Below are 19,036 nucleotides of genomic sequence, written 5' to 3' on the forward strand. Positions count from 1 at the left end.
AAACCTTCCCTGGAGTTACACACTGACTATTTGAAAAGCCAGGAGTAAATTACAAGTCTTGACAATGGTGTCATGTCTGCCAGCCAGGGCAGTGTTCTGCCGATGGCACTGATTCATCAGTCCCTGGTTAATGCCCAGGCATAAATGTCTAATTTGAAAATCCTTTTTAAATATAATGTGGCAGATTGTGAAGGGTGGTTGCTAATTAGAGAAGAAGGATAACATAGAAAGGACATTTCCATTCCTGGTGGTTTACCCTTTTTAAACAAAAACATACCAGTGAAAAGTAGAAAAGAAAATCATACATTATGGTTGAATAACTGTTTACTGTGGGCTACTTGGTGCCAAGTCCTATGCTAGGTACTCTGAAAGATGAAAGCTAAATATATATCCTTGATAGAAATTTAATATGTAATCGAAGAATCAAGACTTACCTGCAAGAAACATGCAGAGAACTGTAAAAGACATAATATAATCAAGTGCCAAAATGTGTGTATAGGAGGCTTCTGTGTCCTGGAAGACAGACTTTTTTTTTTTTTTTTTGAGACAGAGTCTCACTCTGTCTCCCAGGCTGGAGTACAGTGGCGTAATCTCGGCTCACTGCAACCTCTGCCTCCCAGGTTCAAGTGATTCTCCTGCCTCAGCCTCCCGAGTAGCAGGGATTACAGGCGCCCACCACCACACCCAGCTGATGTTTGTATTTTTAGTAGAGACAGGGTTTCGCCATGTTGGCGGGGCTGGTCTCGAACTCCTGACCTCAGGTCAGGATCCACCCACCTCGGCTTCCCAAAGTGCTGGGATTACAAGCGTGAGCCACTGCGCCCAGCCCAGACATCTTTTATTTTAAAAAGGTAAAATTGGAGAGAGTTGCGTGGTGGGACCGCCGCGGCAGTGAGGGCGAGCCCCACTGGCCCCTGCATCCGGTGCGGCGATGCTGACCCCGGCGTTCGACCTCAGCCAGAAGCCAGACTTTCTGACCATCCGCGTGCCCTCTGCCTGGGTCTCCGAGTTCGACGTCTACTTCGAGGGGTCGGACTAGACTACCATGCCAAGCCGTACTTTCTCAGATTAACCCCTCCTGGAAGAATTGTAGAAAATGGAAGCGAGCAAGGGTCCTATGATGCTATAAAGGAATTTTTACTATTCGCCTGCCCAAAGAAACCCCTGGCCAGCATTTTGAGGGGCTGAACATGTGTTGCTCTTCTGGCACCAGGAAAATCCGCGACAGCAAAACCACTTGTGGAAGAAATAGGTGATTCTGAGATTCCTGAGGAAGTAGATGAAGAGTTTGATTGGGAAATTGAGCAGACACCCTAGGAAGAGGTGATAGAAAGTACTTTGAATCTTCAGTGCCGCTATGGGTTTGGAAACTTACGATCAAGAGTGTTTCAGCGGTTACAGGATGAATTGAGTGATGTTATTAAGGATCCAGATTTCACCCCTGCAGCAGAACGAAAACAAAAGCACCTGGCCACTGAGCTGGCCAAGTTTGATCCTGATCATTATCTAGCTGGCTTTTTTGAAGATGAGGCAGTTGAACAGATTTTGAAGTATAATCCTTGGTGGACTGACAAATATTAAAAAACGACAGCCTTTTTGGAAAAGAGTCAGAAGCAAGAAAATCATGATGCATTAGTGTCTTTTTCTGAAGAAGAGAAATATCAGCTACAAGAATTTGTCAATAAATCTTATCTGCTAGACAAGAGAGCCTGTCGTCAAGTGTACTACAGTTTGATTGATATCCTTCTGGCATATTGCTAAGAAACCCATGTCACTGAAGGAGAGAAGAACGTTGAATCTGCATGGAATATCAGGAAACTGAGTCCAATACTATGCTGGTTTGAGACTTGGACTAATGTTCATGATATCATGGTGTCTTTTGGAAGAAGGGTATTGTGTTACCCACTGTATCGCCATTTCAAACTGGCGATGAAGGCCTACGGGGAGACTATAAAGATACTGCAACTACGTAAAAGTGCAGTTTTAAAGTGTCTCCTGGATATTCACAAAATTTTTCAGGAAAACGACCTGGCATACATACTGAATGATCTCTACATCTCAGACTACTGTGTGTGGATTCAGAAAGTCAAATCCAAAACGTTGGCAGTTCTTGCAGAAGCCTTAAAGGAAGTCTCCCTTACAAAGGCCCAGTTGGGGTTAGAACTGGAAGAACTAGAAGCAGCAGCACTTCTTGTTCAGGAGGAAGAATCTGCATTACAAGCAGCCCATTCAGTTTCTGGGCAGCAGAAACTTTGCTGCAGCTCTGAGGCAAGTGATTCGGAGGACTCAGACAGCACTGTGTCATCTGGAAACGAAGACTCAGACTCACATTCAGAACAAGATGAACTCAAAGATAGTCCATCTGAGACAGTCAGTTCTTTGCAAGTTCCCCTTTTTGAAGAAAGCAGTGCCCTTCTTATTGTTGATGGTGGAGTATGCAGAAACACAGCCATTCAGGAATCTGATGCCAGTCAGGGAAAGCCACTTGCCTCTTCCCGGCCTTTTGGAGTGTCTGGGCCTCTGATAGAGGAGCTTGGGGAACAACTGAAGACCACAGTTCAGGTTTTTGAACCCAAGGGCACCACTGCTGTAAACCATAGCAATATGCAGGAGAGAGATGGCTGTCAGACACCAAATATTTAACTCTTAAGTGGTTTTATTCATTGTTGAGAAATGTGTTAGATTTGCTTTCATTTACCGAATGAGAATTCCTCATTTTCACTTTGTAATTTTTCTTAGTACATACAGTCAGCCTGCTGTATTTGTGGGTTCCACATCTATGGATTCAACCAACTGCTGAACAAAAATATTTAAGAAAAAACTGCATCTGTACCAAACATGTACAGACTTTTTTTCTTATTATTCTCTAAATAATACAGTATAACAACTATTCCCACAGCATTTACATTGTATTGGGTAATATAATAATCTTGTGATGATTTAAAGTGTACAGGAGGATATGGGTAGGTTACATGCAAATACTGTACCTTTTATTTTTTTATCAGGGACTTGAGCATCTGAGGATTTTGGTATCCTCAGGGGTCCTGGAACCAACTCCTCACAGATACTGGGATGACTTTATGACATTGTTTTTCAATCAGTGAATGTTTATACCTTTTGGTTTCCTTGCTACAACTGTGAAGATAAAATTCAAAAGTATTTTTACCAAAGTGTAGCTAATATTTCAAGCTGAAAATAATAGTTCTACTGCCAGTGTCTCCAGAATGTGGAGCCCATTAATATTTTTATTTTAGCTTTACTGAGGTATACTTGACCACTGATAAACTGCACATATCTAAAGTGTACAGTGTGTTGGCATATGTATACCCTGCGTAAAACTATCACCGCGATCAAGGTGAAAATCGGACCCATCATCCCCAAGTGCCCTTTTGCCCCATTATTAGTTTGCATGTCCTAGAATTCTATGTAAATTGAATCATACAATATGTATCCGTTTTTTGGTCAGCCTTATTTTACTCAGTATAATTGAGATTCATCCATGTGGTAGCATGTGTCAAGAGTTTTTGTTTTTGTGTTTTTCATTGCTGAGTACTACTTCATTGAATAGATTTGTCCATTGACCTACTGATGAACACTTGGGTTGTTTCCAGCTTGGGGCTGTTATAAATAAAGCTGTTATGAACATCTGTATACAAAAAAAGGTGAAATTGGAGATGGACCTTGAAATATTAGTAAGATTAAGTGGCCAGTGGGAATCTGGGGAAATAGGATTCAACTAGACAAGAGGGTTAATGAATATAGGTAGGGTTGTTCTTGCTACTCTCTGGAAGAGATTAAAAACTTGGGAGCTCTCAAGTGGTCGTTTCATGGAACTGAAGGCAAGAAGCCAGAAAGCACAGGGAGAGAATAAATAGAAATACAGAGGAAACAGAGGGAGACTTTCTGGGTCCAATACTCCAGTTCCTGGTTTCCATCTCATCCCGAGAATCAGCTGCATCCCTGATCTACCCTGGTATCTTCAAATAAATTCCAATCTTTTGTCGATGAATAGGAGAAGCCAAGCAGTTATTGAAGTCAGGAATCCTAGCCAGGTACACAGGAATGAGCACAGAATGTTGAGTATTATCAGACCTAAGCTTCGGGGCCAATACTTGGAATGACCTTTGTTGTCTTCCACTAGCTTTCTGGTTAGCCTTGGTTTGGAACCCGGGTTGGCCAGAAGAGTTTAAAGGGCTAAGCGGGGGCTCCTAAGGTCTTGCTCCTGTTACTCAGGCTACGTGGCTCTGGATCCCATTGAGAGAAATTTCCATGGATAGAAACAAAAGTCTCCTTGCTTCGAGAGCACTACTTGAACTTTGACTACAGGTGGTTGGTAGTGATACCTATAATATCTCCCATTTAATTCACCAGTTTAGCCTGTGCAGAAGACAGATGGATCTTGAAGAACAACTGTGGAATGTCATAAATGTAATCAGATGGGGACTCCAATTTCAGCTGCTCTCTCAGAAGTAGTACCTTTACTGGGGCAGATTAACAGACTGATATGCACCTGGGGCAGATCTGACATTTGGTATGCACTTATTTACCTGGCTAATGCCTTTTCCTCCATACCAATTTGCAAGGTCCATCAGAAGTGATTTGCTGTTATGCAACAGGGCCAACAATATATCTTCCCAGTGTTGCCACGGGCTCCATTAGTTCTCTTGCTCACTGCCATAATAGTCTGAGGTGATCTTGATTGTTCTGACATTCCACAAAAACATCACACTGGCCCACTCTATTGATGACATTATGTGATCATCATTGGCTCCCATGAGTACGAAGTTGCAAGTACTTTAGATGCCTTAGTAGGATGTATGCTAGAGGGTGAAAGAGACCTACAAAAATTAAGGTGGTGAGAGAGGCCCACCTTCTCAATGGTGAGTGATGGCTACTGTTGAAAGGTCCACTGAATAAAACCACATTTTAAATCAGGTAATTTACCTTCTAAAGGTAGAAAAGTCATTCATTTGGAACCAAACCACCTACTTCAGGATAGCTGTTTTGGTAAGTGAAGCATTTGCTTCAGTATTTGCTCTTAGTATTATTTTTAACAAGATTTCTAATGACAGATTGTGACTTGGAGGTGATTCATTTTTGTTTCCTAGTTGTCTTGACAGCAACGTAATTCATGATATTCTGTGTACTTGAGAATCCAAAAATTTTACAATCCAACAATATGATGTTTATTAAAATTTTCCTAAGAAATACACTGGTAGGCCAGGCACAGTGGCTCATGCTTGTAATCTCAGCACATTGGGAAGCGGAGGCCTGTGGATTACTTGAGCTCAGGGGTTCAAGACCAGTTTGGGCAACATGATGAAACCCCCTCTGCCAAAAATATAAAATTTAGCTGGGCATGGTGGCTTGCATCTGTGGTCTCAGATACTCAGGAGGCTGAGGGTGGAGGATCACTGGAGCCCCATAAGTCAAGGCTGCAGGGAGCTGTGATGGTGCTACTGCACTCCAGGCTGGGTGACAGAGTGACTCTGAAGAAAAAAAAAAGGCACTGATAAAAATTCTTTAGGACTGGATGGACTGAAGAGGGAGAACTATTTTTATTAAAAATTTTTTTTGGTTACAAATAATAGTGACTTAAGGACCATGACTAAATATAATTTCAAGGAGGGGCAACCCTTAGTGTCTCTTATAATCACTTCACACAGAATTTACTTTTACTGCTATGGTGATTTCTCTTTAGATTTCTTTCTGTATTTACGCTTTTATTTTTATGTATGGTGTATATATCTATGACTTTTTCTCTCTGGATTATTTTATGATACTGAAATTAAAGTGGAAATACTTCTACGCCCTGCTTTTTTCCATGTGCTATATATATATATATATCATCCTAAAATGTGATGATTTAAACATGGAAAAAAATTTAAAAGGATTTTATTATGAAACATTTCAAACATATAGAAAATTTGAAAAAAAAATTATGCCAGTACCCTAGACACACGATTTACATTCAAGAAGTATTAATATTTTGAAAAATTTAGTTATCTTGCATGCGGGGGTGGGGTGCATTTTAAAGTACATCAAAGACCAGATGCTTACTTGGACCTTAGTTTCAGGAAGTCCAAAGCTTACAGCACATTCTGGATGGCATTGGAGAGAAACCAACACGGGAGAGAAAGCAGCCAGCAGTTTTCTGGCACTCCGTTAGTTTGAAAAAATTTACATCACAAGAAAGCAAGCCTTCCTTTCACCTTTTAGGTGCAAACTGACAAACATAACCAGTAGGGCTACTATACTTCACAGAGCCTTGCTCCCAGTAGATACTCAAAACATGCAGTTGAACTGACTTTCAGTTATTTTAAAGCCGTGCTTGACAAGCGTATGTGACAAATCTACTTTCCTAATCTTCCTGAGAAGAGCGGTACTGTGTCTTAAGGGGGAAAAAACCAGAGGAGCCAGGAGTGGAGGGTGCAATAAAACGCCTGCATTGGGGCAGATTGCCTCTTTTTGAATCCCTGACTCCTCACTGTGCTTTGGGGAAAACTATGGAAATTTTCACTGCCTAGCTTATTAAAATGGACTGCTTAGCTGAAATATAGAGGCGTCCATGACAACTACCTGGAGGGCTTTGTTAATCATATTGCAGGACTCCACCCGCAGTTTCTGGTTCTGTAGGTCTAGGTGGGGCCGAAAACGTGCACTTCTAACAAATTCTAGGGTGACAGTGACGCGGCAGGTCCCGAGACAGCAGGAAACCCAAGGGACTCGAGGCAGGCGCTCAATAAATATTCACTATCAACATCAGCACCATGGAAGCTGCCCACCAGCAAGGGCTGCGCGGTATGCGCCGCAGGGAAGAGCACGGCCTCTGTCCAATGTCCCTGCCGGTACATCACTCCTCTGCAGGGACTAGGTTAGCACCGGGAGGCAGCCAGAGCAGCGCTCTCGCTGGATAACGGAAGAGGATTCCCTCGCCAACTTCCGCCTCTGGGGAAAAGCCGGGGCCCTCCACCACCGGAGTTCTGCTGTCTCGATTTCGCCGCAGTTTGCTTCTGGCCCGGCAGAGAACCTGTCCTCTGGGCAAGCCAGGGGTCGGTACAGGACTCCGGTACCCCAAGGCGAGGCGGAGGCAGGTGCCGAGCGGAGGCCAGAGCCCGGCGCACGGAGCCCGACCGGAGGGCGTGGCCGGGGAGGACGGCGCTCGCTCCCGTCCCGCCAGCTCCCGGGTCGGTTCCGAGCGCCAGCGGCCCGATGGCAGGGCGGAAGATGGCTGCCCGAAGCGCCGCGGACAGTCACGTGTCACGCCGGGCCCGTCGTGCGCCCCCTCCCCCGCTCGCCAAGTCCCCGACCCCGCGGGAGGCACGGCCTCGGGCTGCCTCTAGGCCACCGAGGTGCGGCGGGGGCCGGCCAGGGAGGGCCGGTGTCGGGGCGGGAAGGCCAGCTCTCCCCGCTGTCCACCCTAACTTGGGCGCTGGGGCTCCGCTCGGGGAGCAGAGGAAAACCTTCCTTCGGGCGACCTGCACCAGGTGGGGCTACTAGGCATGCGCGGGCTCCGGCCCCTGCCTCGCCGCTCTCCGGGTTTTCGCAGCAGCTCGGAGGGGCGGCGGGAGGTGGGGCCCAGGCGGGGCGGCTCTGATGCAGTCGGAGTTTTCACCTCGGTCGGTTAGAGCTCTTGCGCCTCCCTCGCGCTACCAGGCGTCGCCCGAGGGTTTTTTTCTAATGTTGTGGGAGAAAGATGAGAGTCTATGGTTAAGGTTTGAAAATGGGCCGAATAGTCAGGTCGGCCGTTTCCTATGAATGATCCATCGGGCGTTAATCCCAAGTGTCGCAGCCCTTGGGCTTGGTGGGAAAGAGAATCCAGGAGTAGTTCGCAAACTCGTGCCTGGCTTCCAGCAAGCTGAGTTTGCGTCCCCTGCTTTGTGACCAGCTCTAGCGGCTCCCGTCTCCCGCCCTGCCCCAAGGGATTTACCGTCCCTCATTGTAAAATCTGGCTCTCGCCCGGCCTTACTTAGTGGGCCCCTAAAAACGCTGGGGAAAGCGCCCTCCTCCTCAGTTTCCCATTACTTGAAAGTAAAATTTAAGGGGTCCAAACCGCGACTGTCCCTTGGTTCGGGGTCCCGGTCGGTCCCGGGAGGAGCCCCCTGCGGACCCCGCCCGGCCGGCCCGCCCCCCCGGCCGCAGTGAACACCCGGAGGAGCGGAGTCGCGTCGCGCGGGAAGCCGGGCCGGCTCGGGCCGCGGACTGGGCATGCTCGGCAGCCCGGGAGGCTCGCGGTGGCAAGTCGGAAGCGTTCGCACCAGCGGGGCGGCGGGCTGCAGGCGGCGGACAGGTCGGGAGTGAGAAGGACCGGCCCGGGCTGACTGCTCTCCCCTCGCGCCTAGAGAGCCGGTCGGAGAGCGCGATTGGGGTGCGGAGCCCCTACGCTGCCCTGCCCCGGATTTCATTTCGCGGCGGGGGGCTCCGCGAGCGGAATTCCGGCGGCTGCCGTGACTCCAGTGCAAGTGAGTCGTGGGGCCGGGACAGAGAGCCGGCCTCGCGGTCGCGGGGGCTGATCGGACACCTGTCTCGCGGGCCCGGCCTTATGCCGGGGAGCGGCGGGCGGGCTGCCCTGGGGCGAGGGGGCGTGAGCGCAGCCCGCGCGGTGCCGCGCGCGTACCTGGCGGGCACTCCCCCAGAGCGGCTGCTCCCCGGGGGTGGGCACAGCGGGGAGGTCCGGCGGCCGGGATCCGGGCTCGGAGGGGGCGGGCCGCCGGCGGGGCTCCCGGGCTGAGTTGGGGCGGGGGGGAAGGAGGAGGCGTCAGTGGGCACCTTTTCAGAGCTACTGCGTGCGGGCTGGAAGGCTGCCTGGTGTCGGATTGGGGCGATCGGGAGGCGAGGAGCCTTTGGGCAGTAGCCCGCCGGGGGTCCGGAGACTCCCCCAGGGGCCGACTCCAATCACGGCTCCACCCCCACAGCCTAGGTGGCGGTGTGACAGTTGGTACCTTCGGGCCAGATGGCAGCCGGCCAGGCGCCCACTATTTCGGGATCCCCCCACCGTGGCCCCTCGATACCCCCTGAAGACAAAACAGGTGGGACCCCCCTCCCCAAGGAGCGCGCACCTTCTCCCCAGGCCGCGTAACAGCTCCCAGGCTCGCGGGCGGCTCTGAGACCCCGTCAGGGCTGCCCCCGCGGGGCGGGGACGTTTAGGGGCAAGGCCTGGAGGGGCACCGGCGCAGCCCCAGACTGGACGGTCTCTCCAGGACGCGGCTTTTCCGTGACGGACGGGGTCTGCGCTATCCCCCAGCGACGTGTCAAGGGCAAAACAGAGGCAGCAGCGGCTGCCTCTCCCACCGTCTTAACCCGAACTCGGGCTTGTGGCGTCCTCCCGTGGGGCGGATAGAGTGCCCTAGTCCAGCTAACGGATTCAGCCTGGAGCGTTCTGGTGAATGCTGCTTTCCTCTTTGGTGCCGCGAAGTAGAAATCGGGATGAGGGTTGTCATGGCCGGAGGGAGCGAAGAGAATCCAGGCAGGTGCTTCTCAGATGTTTCTTTTCACCTTTAAACAGTACAGACTTCAGCAGTACACGCTTAAGAAACCAAGTGAAGGCTGCTTTCTGAAAGGGAAGTTTATTTTCTATGTTCTGGGGCCTGTCGACTATTTTAGCTTCCTTGACATTTACCTTCCTGGACCTTTAAAGCTGTTTGGACAGGTTATTTTGCTTTCAGGTTTGGGGATGTTTCTGGTTGGCTCCCTGGATGTGGAAGTGGCGAATGTCTGTTGTGCTGTGCTGTGAACTCCCCACGCTTCCTGGCACTGGGGGTTGAACATTCAGGGGGGGACTGAGTGGGCCGAAGGAGAGGAGTGGGACTGGTGACGTAGGAACGCGATGGGTGTTGCCTAGAGCTGCCCAGATGGAACGGGGTTGGCGGCTGTTTTGGCCTGTGCAGAAGGGGAGAGGGCGGGGCGTTTCATTGGTCGGGGTGTGAAATGTCCACGGGCGAAGGCAGCGGGGGATGGGTGCCTGTCTGGTCAGTGCTCCAAGGGAAGCCCAGGGATGTTTGGTGATTCAGCAGGTGGCAGCCTTCCAGCTCTGAAGACATGCCGTGGGCCAAGCAAAGAAGCAAGCAAGCAAGCAAGCAAGCAAGCAGCAGCCTGTGCCTGCTGTCGGAGGCGCCAGCTTTGGGGGAACCTCCAGGAGCTGCCTTCTGCCTGTGGCAGCTCACTTATCTTGCTTCCTGTTTAGCTCTGGAGGCCCTGGTATTTCGAGTTTCCTTACTGCGCCTCTTAAAATATACAGCAATATATAGCATGTTTTTGAGTCTCTCCATCTCTGTGACCTGCTGGGTAGCAGAGGGGTGGCCGCTGCCGCCATGCAGTTTAAGTAGTTATTCTGCAGAAAGTGACAGTGATATGTAAAAACAGTGAAGTGGCTTTTCCTTCCATTTCTGCTTCACAGAATAGAAATTTATGTTTTTAGTAAAATAATAAGATATATTTCTGCAACTCTTCAGTGATGATAGTGAGCTATTTGAAATTTCTGGAAACTTTTTAATAAAAGACATTAACTCCAGACATGTATTAAATTGACATCAGAGGGACACGGTTATTAAACCAGTATCTTACTCATTGGAGGATTTCTAGCATCTTGCACAGTGTCTAATTTGTAGTATTCAATACATGCCTCTACAGCTGAAATTTTAAAAATTCTTCATAACAGAAGAGTTTACCAGTATTTACCATGTTCATCATCTAGTTTTAAGTCTGTATTAATATGGTTAGAATAAAATATACATCAATACCTTTGCACGTTGACATTTAAAGAATGTTTATGTTTTCATAAGACATGATTGCTGGTGTTGACCATAGACATTCAATTTTAGCTTGAAAACTTGATTCCTTTACTTTTCTGGTTAACTTTATTAATTTTCAAACTTGGGGCAGATCCTACATTTCAGCTAGAAAAATGGTGTGCTTTGTTAACATATGTCATGAAAACCAAACGGACTCCTGACTCCTAAGTATAGCCATCAGTTTTTTTTTTTGTTTGTTTTTCTTTTGAGACAGGGTTTTGTTCTGTCACCCAGGATGGAGTGCAGTGGTACAATCTCGGCTCACTGCAGCTTTGAACTCTCCAGGCTCAGGTGATTCTCTTACCTCAGCCTCCCCAGTAGCTGGGACTGCAGGCACGCACCACTAAACCCAGCTACTTTTTTATAGAGATAGGGTTTTGTTATGTTGCCCAGGCTGGTCCCAAACTCCTGGGCTCCAGTGATCCTCTCGCCTTGGCCTCTCAAAGTGCTGGGATTACAGGTGTGAGTCACTGCACCTGGCAGTATTTTTTTTTTTTAAACTAAAAAGTGCTCCTGTTGCATGTCAAATGCTTTAACTTAGAAGACTTCATTTTATACATAACATTTCAGGAAAACTCTGAAAAGTGCTGCTATAGAAAAGCTGAAAGAGTATTTTGGGAATAAAAATTCTGGATTGTTTGCACACAGGGATCAATGCCCTGGTCTTTAGGAGGGAGGCATGAGTGTGCTGCCAGTTCATTCTGCTCTTTATCATCACTGTCTGTTCCTTCCTCCAATTGTTTAGGTATTTCTTCTTCTCCTAAAGATGTACATTCTTGGCATGAGCTTGCTTTTTTAAGCAATCCTGTCAGAAGAATCTGTTGCATTTTCTCACACAAATTTGATCACTGGTGATTTTTGTTTTTTGATTGCCATATACACTTTCCCACCACTTCATATGGCAAACTATTCAGTGGCTCTTGGAAAGAGCTGTGGCCCTTGTGTCCTTGTGGGGGCATAACATGTTATGGATGGCTTTGACTTTTTTGGATGGTAGCTATAGCCAAAACAGTCTCTTCTGGAAGAACTTTTATGACATGCTGATCTTCAAGATTTTTGGCTTTCCTATTAAAGGCTTTTGGTCAGGAATATAAATGGCTGTTTCTCCTCTCTAAGAGCATCCCTGTAAAGGTTGTTACCTCCATTAAGCTACCCAGTCACAAGAGGACCTTATTTTGGATCAGCCCACTTGGATGTGGGAGTTGGGAGGCAGCATTGGATGTCGGGGAGGAGAGAGTGAAGAAAGGGAAAGAGAAGGGTGGGCGGAGCCCCAGGAAGGTGGCTTGGTTTTATAACTGGCTTCTGGATTCAGTAAAGCTGCATTGAGTGGTGCTGATGAATAAGTGTGGCTCAGGCTCTGCTGGAATGCTCTGCTGTTCTCCCAGTCCTCTATCTCCGCAGATAAACACATCACACACAGACAGTCTCACACAGCTCCACAGACACAGAGACTCAAACAGACAGCGAAGAGAAAGACACGGAGAAACAGACACACACACTCTGCCAAAAGCCAAGAGCACCAGTGTCTTTTTAAACTAATATGTCAAAGGGAAAATCCAGGGCTCAGTAGCAGGTTTGATTTTGGGGGCCTGAAATCACCCCAAGCTTGTATTGAGAAAGATTCCCCTCCACTCTCAGTGACAAGCTGATCTACTCCCTTAATGATGTAAAGCCACGGGGGCTTTAACTGATGCAACCATTATACGTACAGACAGGTGAGTGGAGATTTAGAGAATTTGGGTGACTTACCTTTTAGACTCCTGGTGCTGAGAGCTGAGCTCACATTCCAGTTCTTGGCACAGGATCCTCTCACTGTGCAAAAGCCCCTTGCTTGTTTTACGTTTTTCTCCTTCATTCCCCTCCCACCACCCCCCAGGCCCCTCTCCCCCAGAGGAGCCTTCTCTCCAGTGCAGGATATGTTCTTGCATATGTATGTATTTTGTTAAAGATGTTGAGTTACTTTGTTTGTTTTTAATTTACATAAGTGGTTCCATGCTATAGATTTCATTCCTTTTTTATTCAACATTAGAGCTTTTTATTATGGAAATTTGCAGGCATTCATAAAAGTCAGAAGAACCTTAACATTTTATTTGTGAGATCCTTGTTAGTGCAGGTTTATCTAGTGCATTGACTTGACTGCTGCTTTGCAGGGCTGGTCTTTTATGTGTCTCCTACTTTTACTTACTCATTTCCCTAATGATGGATGCTTAACTCACCTCCACTCCTGCTACCACTAGCAAACATCCTGTATGCATTTTTTCTTTCTTTTTTTTCTTTTTCTTTTCTTTTCTTTCTTTCTTTTTTTTTTTTTTTTTTTTGAGACAGAGTCTCGGTCTGTCGCCCAGGCAGGTGTGCAGTGGCACGATCTTGGCTCACTGCAGCCTCTGGCTCTCGGGCTCAAGAGACTCTCCTGCCTCAGCCTCCTGAGTAGCTGGGTCTGTGTGCATTTTCTTTCTTTCTTTTTTTTTTTTTTTTGAGACGGAGTCTTGCTCTGTCACCCAGGCTGGAGTGCAGTGGCGCAATCTCGGCTCACTGCAAGCTCCGCCTCCCGGGTTCACACCATTCTCCTGCGTCAGCCTCCCTAGTAGCTGGGACTACAGGTGCCCGCCACCACACCCGGCTAATTTTTTGTGTTTTTAGTAGAGACAGGGTTTCACCGTGTTAGCCAGGATGGTCTCGATCTCCTGACCTGGTGATCCACCCGCTCAGCCTCCCAAAGTGCTGGGATTATAGACATGAGCCACCACACCCAGCCTTGTGTGCATTTTCTTAATGATCTGGTTGAGAATATCCCTAGGGTAGTGGTTCTCAAAGTATGGTCCACACCTGGCAGCATCGGCATCAACACTGAACTGTTAGAAATACAGATTCTTGGGTCCTAACATTCCAGACTTCCTGAATCAGAAACCCTGAACTGTGTTTCAGCATGCCCAGGCTGGAGATTCTGATACATGGGAAAGTTTGAGAACCACTGCTCTAAGGGTATGTACTTAGGAGTGGGATGGCTGAGTAATGGTGTACAAACATACCTGTTTTTACTAAACACTGCTAAATTACTCTCCAGAGTTGCTCAGCTGCTTTCTGTTCCACATCAGTGCACAAGGGTTCCTGATTCCCCACGTTCTTGCTCAAATTTGTTATTAACCAACTTTCTAGTTTTACCAATGTTTGGTGGCCGTAAAGTGGGATCTCATTGTTTTTTTTTTTTTTGTGAACTTATATGATTTCTTAGTAAATTTGAACTCTTTTAATATATTCGTTAGTGATTATAATTTCTTTGACTAGCCATACTTGCTTTTCCTAATGTGTTGATTTGCAGATTTTTTTTGGTATAGTCTAGATGTTAATCCCATCCTGTCATCTGTTTATCAACTTTGTCAATGGTAACTTTGAGAAATTTTTAGTTTTGATATATCCCCAATCCATTAATTTTTGCCTTAGGTTGCACTTTAAGAGTATAAGATATTTTTCCTTACCCCAAGATTACAAAGATATTCTGTATTCTGTCAGTTTTCCAGTTTTACCTTTTACACTGAGGGCTTTATTCTGTTTGAGGTTCATCTTCATATATGGGAAAACAAAGGAATCTCACATTATTTTTTTCCTTTCCATTTTGTAAGACAGTTTCCCTAAATCGTCTATTAAACAGTATATTCTTTCCTTCGTATGGTTTTGTGGAGCCACTTTTATCATACCTCAGGTTCCCACAGACACACATTAGTTTACTTTTTCAACTTTGTTAAGAGTTATTAAGGCTGAGCGTGGTGGCTCAATGCCTGTAATCCCAGCACTTTGGGAGGCTGAAGTGGGAGGATTGTTTGAGTCCAGGAGTTCAAGACCAGCCTGGGCAACATGGAGAGATCCTGTCTCTACCAAAAAAAAAAAAAAAAAAAAAAAAAAAAAAAGAAAATTAAGCCATGGCCAGGCACAGTGGCTCACACCTGTAATCCCAGCATTTTAGGAGGTGGAAGCAGGTGGATTGCTTGAGCCCAGGAGTTCAAGAACAGAGAACAGCCTGGTCAAAACCCTGTCTGTACAAAAAATACAAAAATTAGCCTGGCTGATTGGTATAGTCCTAGCTACTCGGAAGGCTGAAGTGGAAGGATTGCTTGAGCTCAGGAGGCGGAGTTTGCAGTGAGCCCAGATTGCACCACTGCACTCCATCCTGGGTGACAGAGTGAGACCCTGTCTCATAAATAAAGAGTTGTAACTTATATATGTAAACTAAATCCATTCAAAGTATACAGTTTGATTACTTTTGATAGATGTACATACCTGTGAAACCATCACAGTGAAGATACAGAGCATTTCCATCACCCCAAAATTGCCCTTGGGCCCCTTTGTAATCCATTCATCCCTTTGTCCCCAGACTTAAGCAACCACTGATATGCTGTCACTGTAGATTAGTTTGTGTTTTCTAGAATTTTATATAAATGGACCATACAGTATAATACCATTTTGTGTCTGGTTCCTTTCATTCAACATATTGATTTTTAAAAATCTTTTAAAATTATGATAAAATACACATAACATAAAATTTATCATTTAACCATTTTAAGTATATAATTCAGTGGCATCAAGTACATTTACATTGTCGTCACCACTCTGCATTTCCAGAACACTTTTTATCACCTCAAACTGAAACTGTCCCCGTTACTTGCAACATACTGATACCAGTCATCTGTCTGTTTCTATGCCCCCCCATTCCTTTTATTATAGCTTTGCAGTGTGTTTTATATGGCAGAGTGAGCCCCTACTTTTCTTTGTACTTTAACTTGGTTATTTGTGGATCTTTATACTTCTGTATGCATTTTGGAATGCTTATTAAGTTCTCAACAAAGTTAGGAAAGTGTGATGGGCATTGCATTGAATATATAATATGATTTTTCTGTCTAATATTGTAAGATTTTCTGTCTTATTGTAATTCTGTCCATGAACCTGGTCATCATTTCATCTTTTAAAATGACTTTTTAATAGAGTTTCAAATTTTCTCTGTCATGATAACATTTTTTATAAAGGTTGCTTTGAAGATGATTTGAATCTTGGCACCTTAGTCACCACATTAGAGGGAGGCTAATAGTGGTTTTGGGACAGATCTTTTAAAATCTTCCTTCATTTATCAACCTGTAATGACATTGGTGAAATTACTCACCCCTAGTAGGCCCTGGTTCCTCTTTCCTCAAACTGGCATAACAACACCCCCTTTACGGAGGCTGCTGAAGGGTTTAAAAGGTATTGTAGGAGATGCTTGGAGTACAGATCTTGAAACAGAGTTGTTGCTTAGGTTATGTTGGTGGAATACCTCCCCTAGTGCTGGTTTTAAATAGCATAAACTGGCTGGTTATGGTAGTTCATACCTGTAATCCCAACACTTTGGGAGGCCGAGGTGGAAGGATCGCTTGAGCCCAGAAGTTTGAGGCCAGTCTGGGCAACACGGTGAGTCCCTGTCTCTACTAAATAAATAAATAAATAAATAAATAAATACATAAAATTAGCCAGTTGTGGTGGTGTGCACCTGTAGTCCCAGCTACTTGGGGGGCTGATGTGGGAGGCTCGTTCGAGCCTGGAGGTTGAGGCTCTGATGAGCTGTGACCACGCCGCTGTACTCCAGCCTGAACGACAGAGCAAGACCCTGTTTCAAAAAATAAATAAAATAAATCCCATAAACTTAATACTTTTATCTGTTTTTAAGGGTTGATAATAAAGAAGAGTCAGAAAAGCAAAGTGAATTAGCCAGCCAATGAATTTGTAACACTAAGACTACATTGTTTCTGTTATAAGCCCATGTTTCTGCCTGGTTTTGTTGGGTTTCACAAAAAATACGGGTACTTCCAAAGAATTTTACAGTTGACTGGGGAAGAAAAGGCTAATATACAAGAAACAATTAGAGAACTCTATGTGACAGATGGTATATAATTAGAGGTGAAGTGGTGCAGTGCCAGGGGAGTTACGAGAGGAGAGAAATCCTGCTCTGTGAAGTTTTGATTTGGCTTGGGTGGAACTAGTTTAGGGAGGGGAGAAGGGGCTGGAGAAACCAAGTAGAATTATCATTTCTGTTGGGAGCCTTGAGGGCCCAGTACTGAATCCCATGACAGTGGATATTGTGCCCAAACATAAGTATCTCAAAATCAGTGCTGTGGGATTGGTGATAAATAGTTAGAAGATGCCTAGATAAGCAATAGCTCTCTGTCTTATAGTACAGTGGTGAAGAGCACTGACCCTGGACCCTGGGTTTGGATCTCAGCCTCATCATGTAGAAGCTGTAGGACCTTAGGCAGGTTATGCAAACCTTCTGTGCCTCAGTTTCCCCAACTCTCTGGTAGGTGTCATAACAGCAGCCGTCTTACAGGGTTGTTGTGGGGACTGTATTAACATTTATAAGGTACTGAATGCCTGGCATGGTAACCACAACATAAATGTTAGCTGTTATTATGACAACTTTTATTAATATTCATCACGTTCCTCCTTTACCTCTCTTGAGGTGTGTGAGGCTTTATGCCTCAGAATTGGATGGCTTTTGTCTGGAAAGACCTGGTTGGAGCCTGTACAAATTTATAGGAATGGGCTTTTTCCACGTGTCGGCAGGCATTCAGTGGGTGCTTAGGTTGCAGACTGAACAAGTAAATGCTGAAAGACAGTGGAGCCAGGTGCATTCTCTGTCATTCCTGGATGTCCTCACTCAGGGCTCTGGAATTGAGTGGGGAGAAAAAGTCAGGTGGTAAGCATTCAGGAAAAGAGTTTTAGTTTGCTGTATTCCTAGTTCTGATGAGACCTTTTGGCAGAGATGTCGGAATCACAGGGATTCACACGTGTTGATGGCTAACTGCATGCCAGACACTTTCTAAGTCCTTGACCCAATGAAATGGATATTGTCATTATACCTTTTTTGAAGACGAAGAGAGTGGGGCAGAAGTAATTTGCCCAAGAAAGTAGGAAAAAGAATGCCCCAGAGTTTAGTGTTTGGGGCCTTTGCCAGGTGGCAGAAATAACAGAATTAGGTACTGTTGGTGGAGAGCCAGTACCTTTACATAAAGCGTTGTAATACACAGGTTAGCCCAGCAGGGCATTCCCATGACCTCAGATGTTTATCAGGCGAAGTCAGTGGCTCTCAGATTTCAGTGTGTATCAGAATCGCTTGAAGGCTGCTTACAACGCCCAGGGCTGGGACCTACCTCTGCCAGAGTTTGTGAGGCAAAGAGCTTGGGGCAGGTGGCAGTGGGCAGTTGACATGTCTAATGCGTTCTCGGATGCTGTCATGCTGCTGGTCTGGGGACCACTCTTTGCAAGCCACTGCCATCAGCAGTGCCCACGTCAGCGAGGAGCCAGCTGCTCCTACTTCTAGTTACAGTCAGGTGGGATGATTTCAGATTTAGACATTGGAAGTGCTTTCCGCCTCATGAAATAAAAACTGAACTCATGTGGTCCTGTTTATCTAGGACAGCAGAGGGGTGTCTGAGCCAGTCCAGAGCAGAAACTTGCTTTTCCTGCTTACCAGTGTTTCTGGCATGGCTCAGGAGAGATGATCCCAAGGTGGAGAGAAAACTTGGAAATATAAGTCAATACTCATTAGAAGCTTGGAGTGCCATCATTGCATCCCATCTTAGGGAGATGGCCTCATTTATTTTTATTTTGTTATTTTTCATTCCCCCTCCCGTTGGCAAAAAATAAATAAATAAATAAAAGACTTCCTATTCACCACTTATCCCCATGGGGGAATTTAGGCACAGACAAATTAAAAGTATATTGAGATACATAGCCTGACAGTGGAGAGGCAGAAGATAATCTTATTTGACTAGTTTAATTATAGTAGAAAACTGTGTTTGTAGGAAAAAAGAGCTTTGTACAGCTTTCCTCCAGCTGCCGCGAGGTCACATAGCTACAATGTGTACCAAGCTTAGTACAGCACCTACACACACTAAGCTCTCAAGAAGTGTGAATAGTTATTATTATGGCAGAAATTTTCTGTCTTGCAATCCAGGCTACATTTTTTCCTATTTGAAAAATGTTACATATATAAAACCTTGGGACGAAAACCTTTTAGAATTTAAATATTTTGTAGGAACTCAGGATTTAGAAAGAACTCAGAGGTGAACAGTACAAGTAAGTTGTATTTGGGCAGAAAAACTGGTTTAGATTTTTCTCTGTGCTAGTTATCAGGACTCTCCCGTGACCCTGTCAGCCTGTAACAGCTCGTTTGCTTGGTGAGGGAATGTGGCAGGGCAGAGAGGATGGGGGGATTGCCAGGG

At 45.9% G+C, this 19,036-nt stretch overlaps 1 protein-coding gene and 1 pseudogene across 1 annotated transcript in view; both read left to right on the forward strand.

Annotated features, from left to right (window-relative positions):
- Window positions 1-931: 931 nt before the first annotated feature.
- On the forward strand, window positions 932-2,643 carry LOC100583425 (annotated as a pseudogene).
- Window positions 2,644-8,197: 5,554 nt separating this feature from the next.
- SGMS1 (sphingomyelin synthase 1) overlaps window positions 8,198-19,036 on the forward strand; it is a 310,538-nt gene continuing 299,699 nt past the window's right edge. The window contains exon 1 of the mRNA XM_030809298.1: window positions 8,198-8,462. The gene's annotated coding sequence lies outside the window, so the exon portion shown is untranslated. The remainder of the gene's footprint in view (window positions 8,463-19,036) is intronic.

The sequence above is a fragment of the Nomascus leucogenys genome, chromosome 3 (assembly GCF_006542625.1).
Source record: "Nomascus leucogenys isolate Asia chromosome 3, Asia_NLE_v1, whole genome shotgun sequence".
Lineage (NCBI taxonomy): Eukaryota > Metazoa > Chordata > Mammalia > Primates > Hylobatidae > Nomascus > Nomascus leucogenys.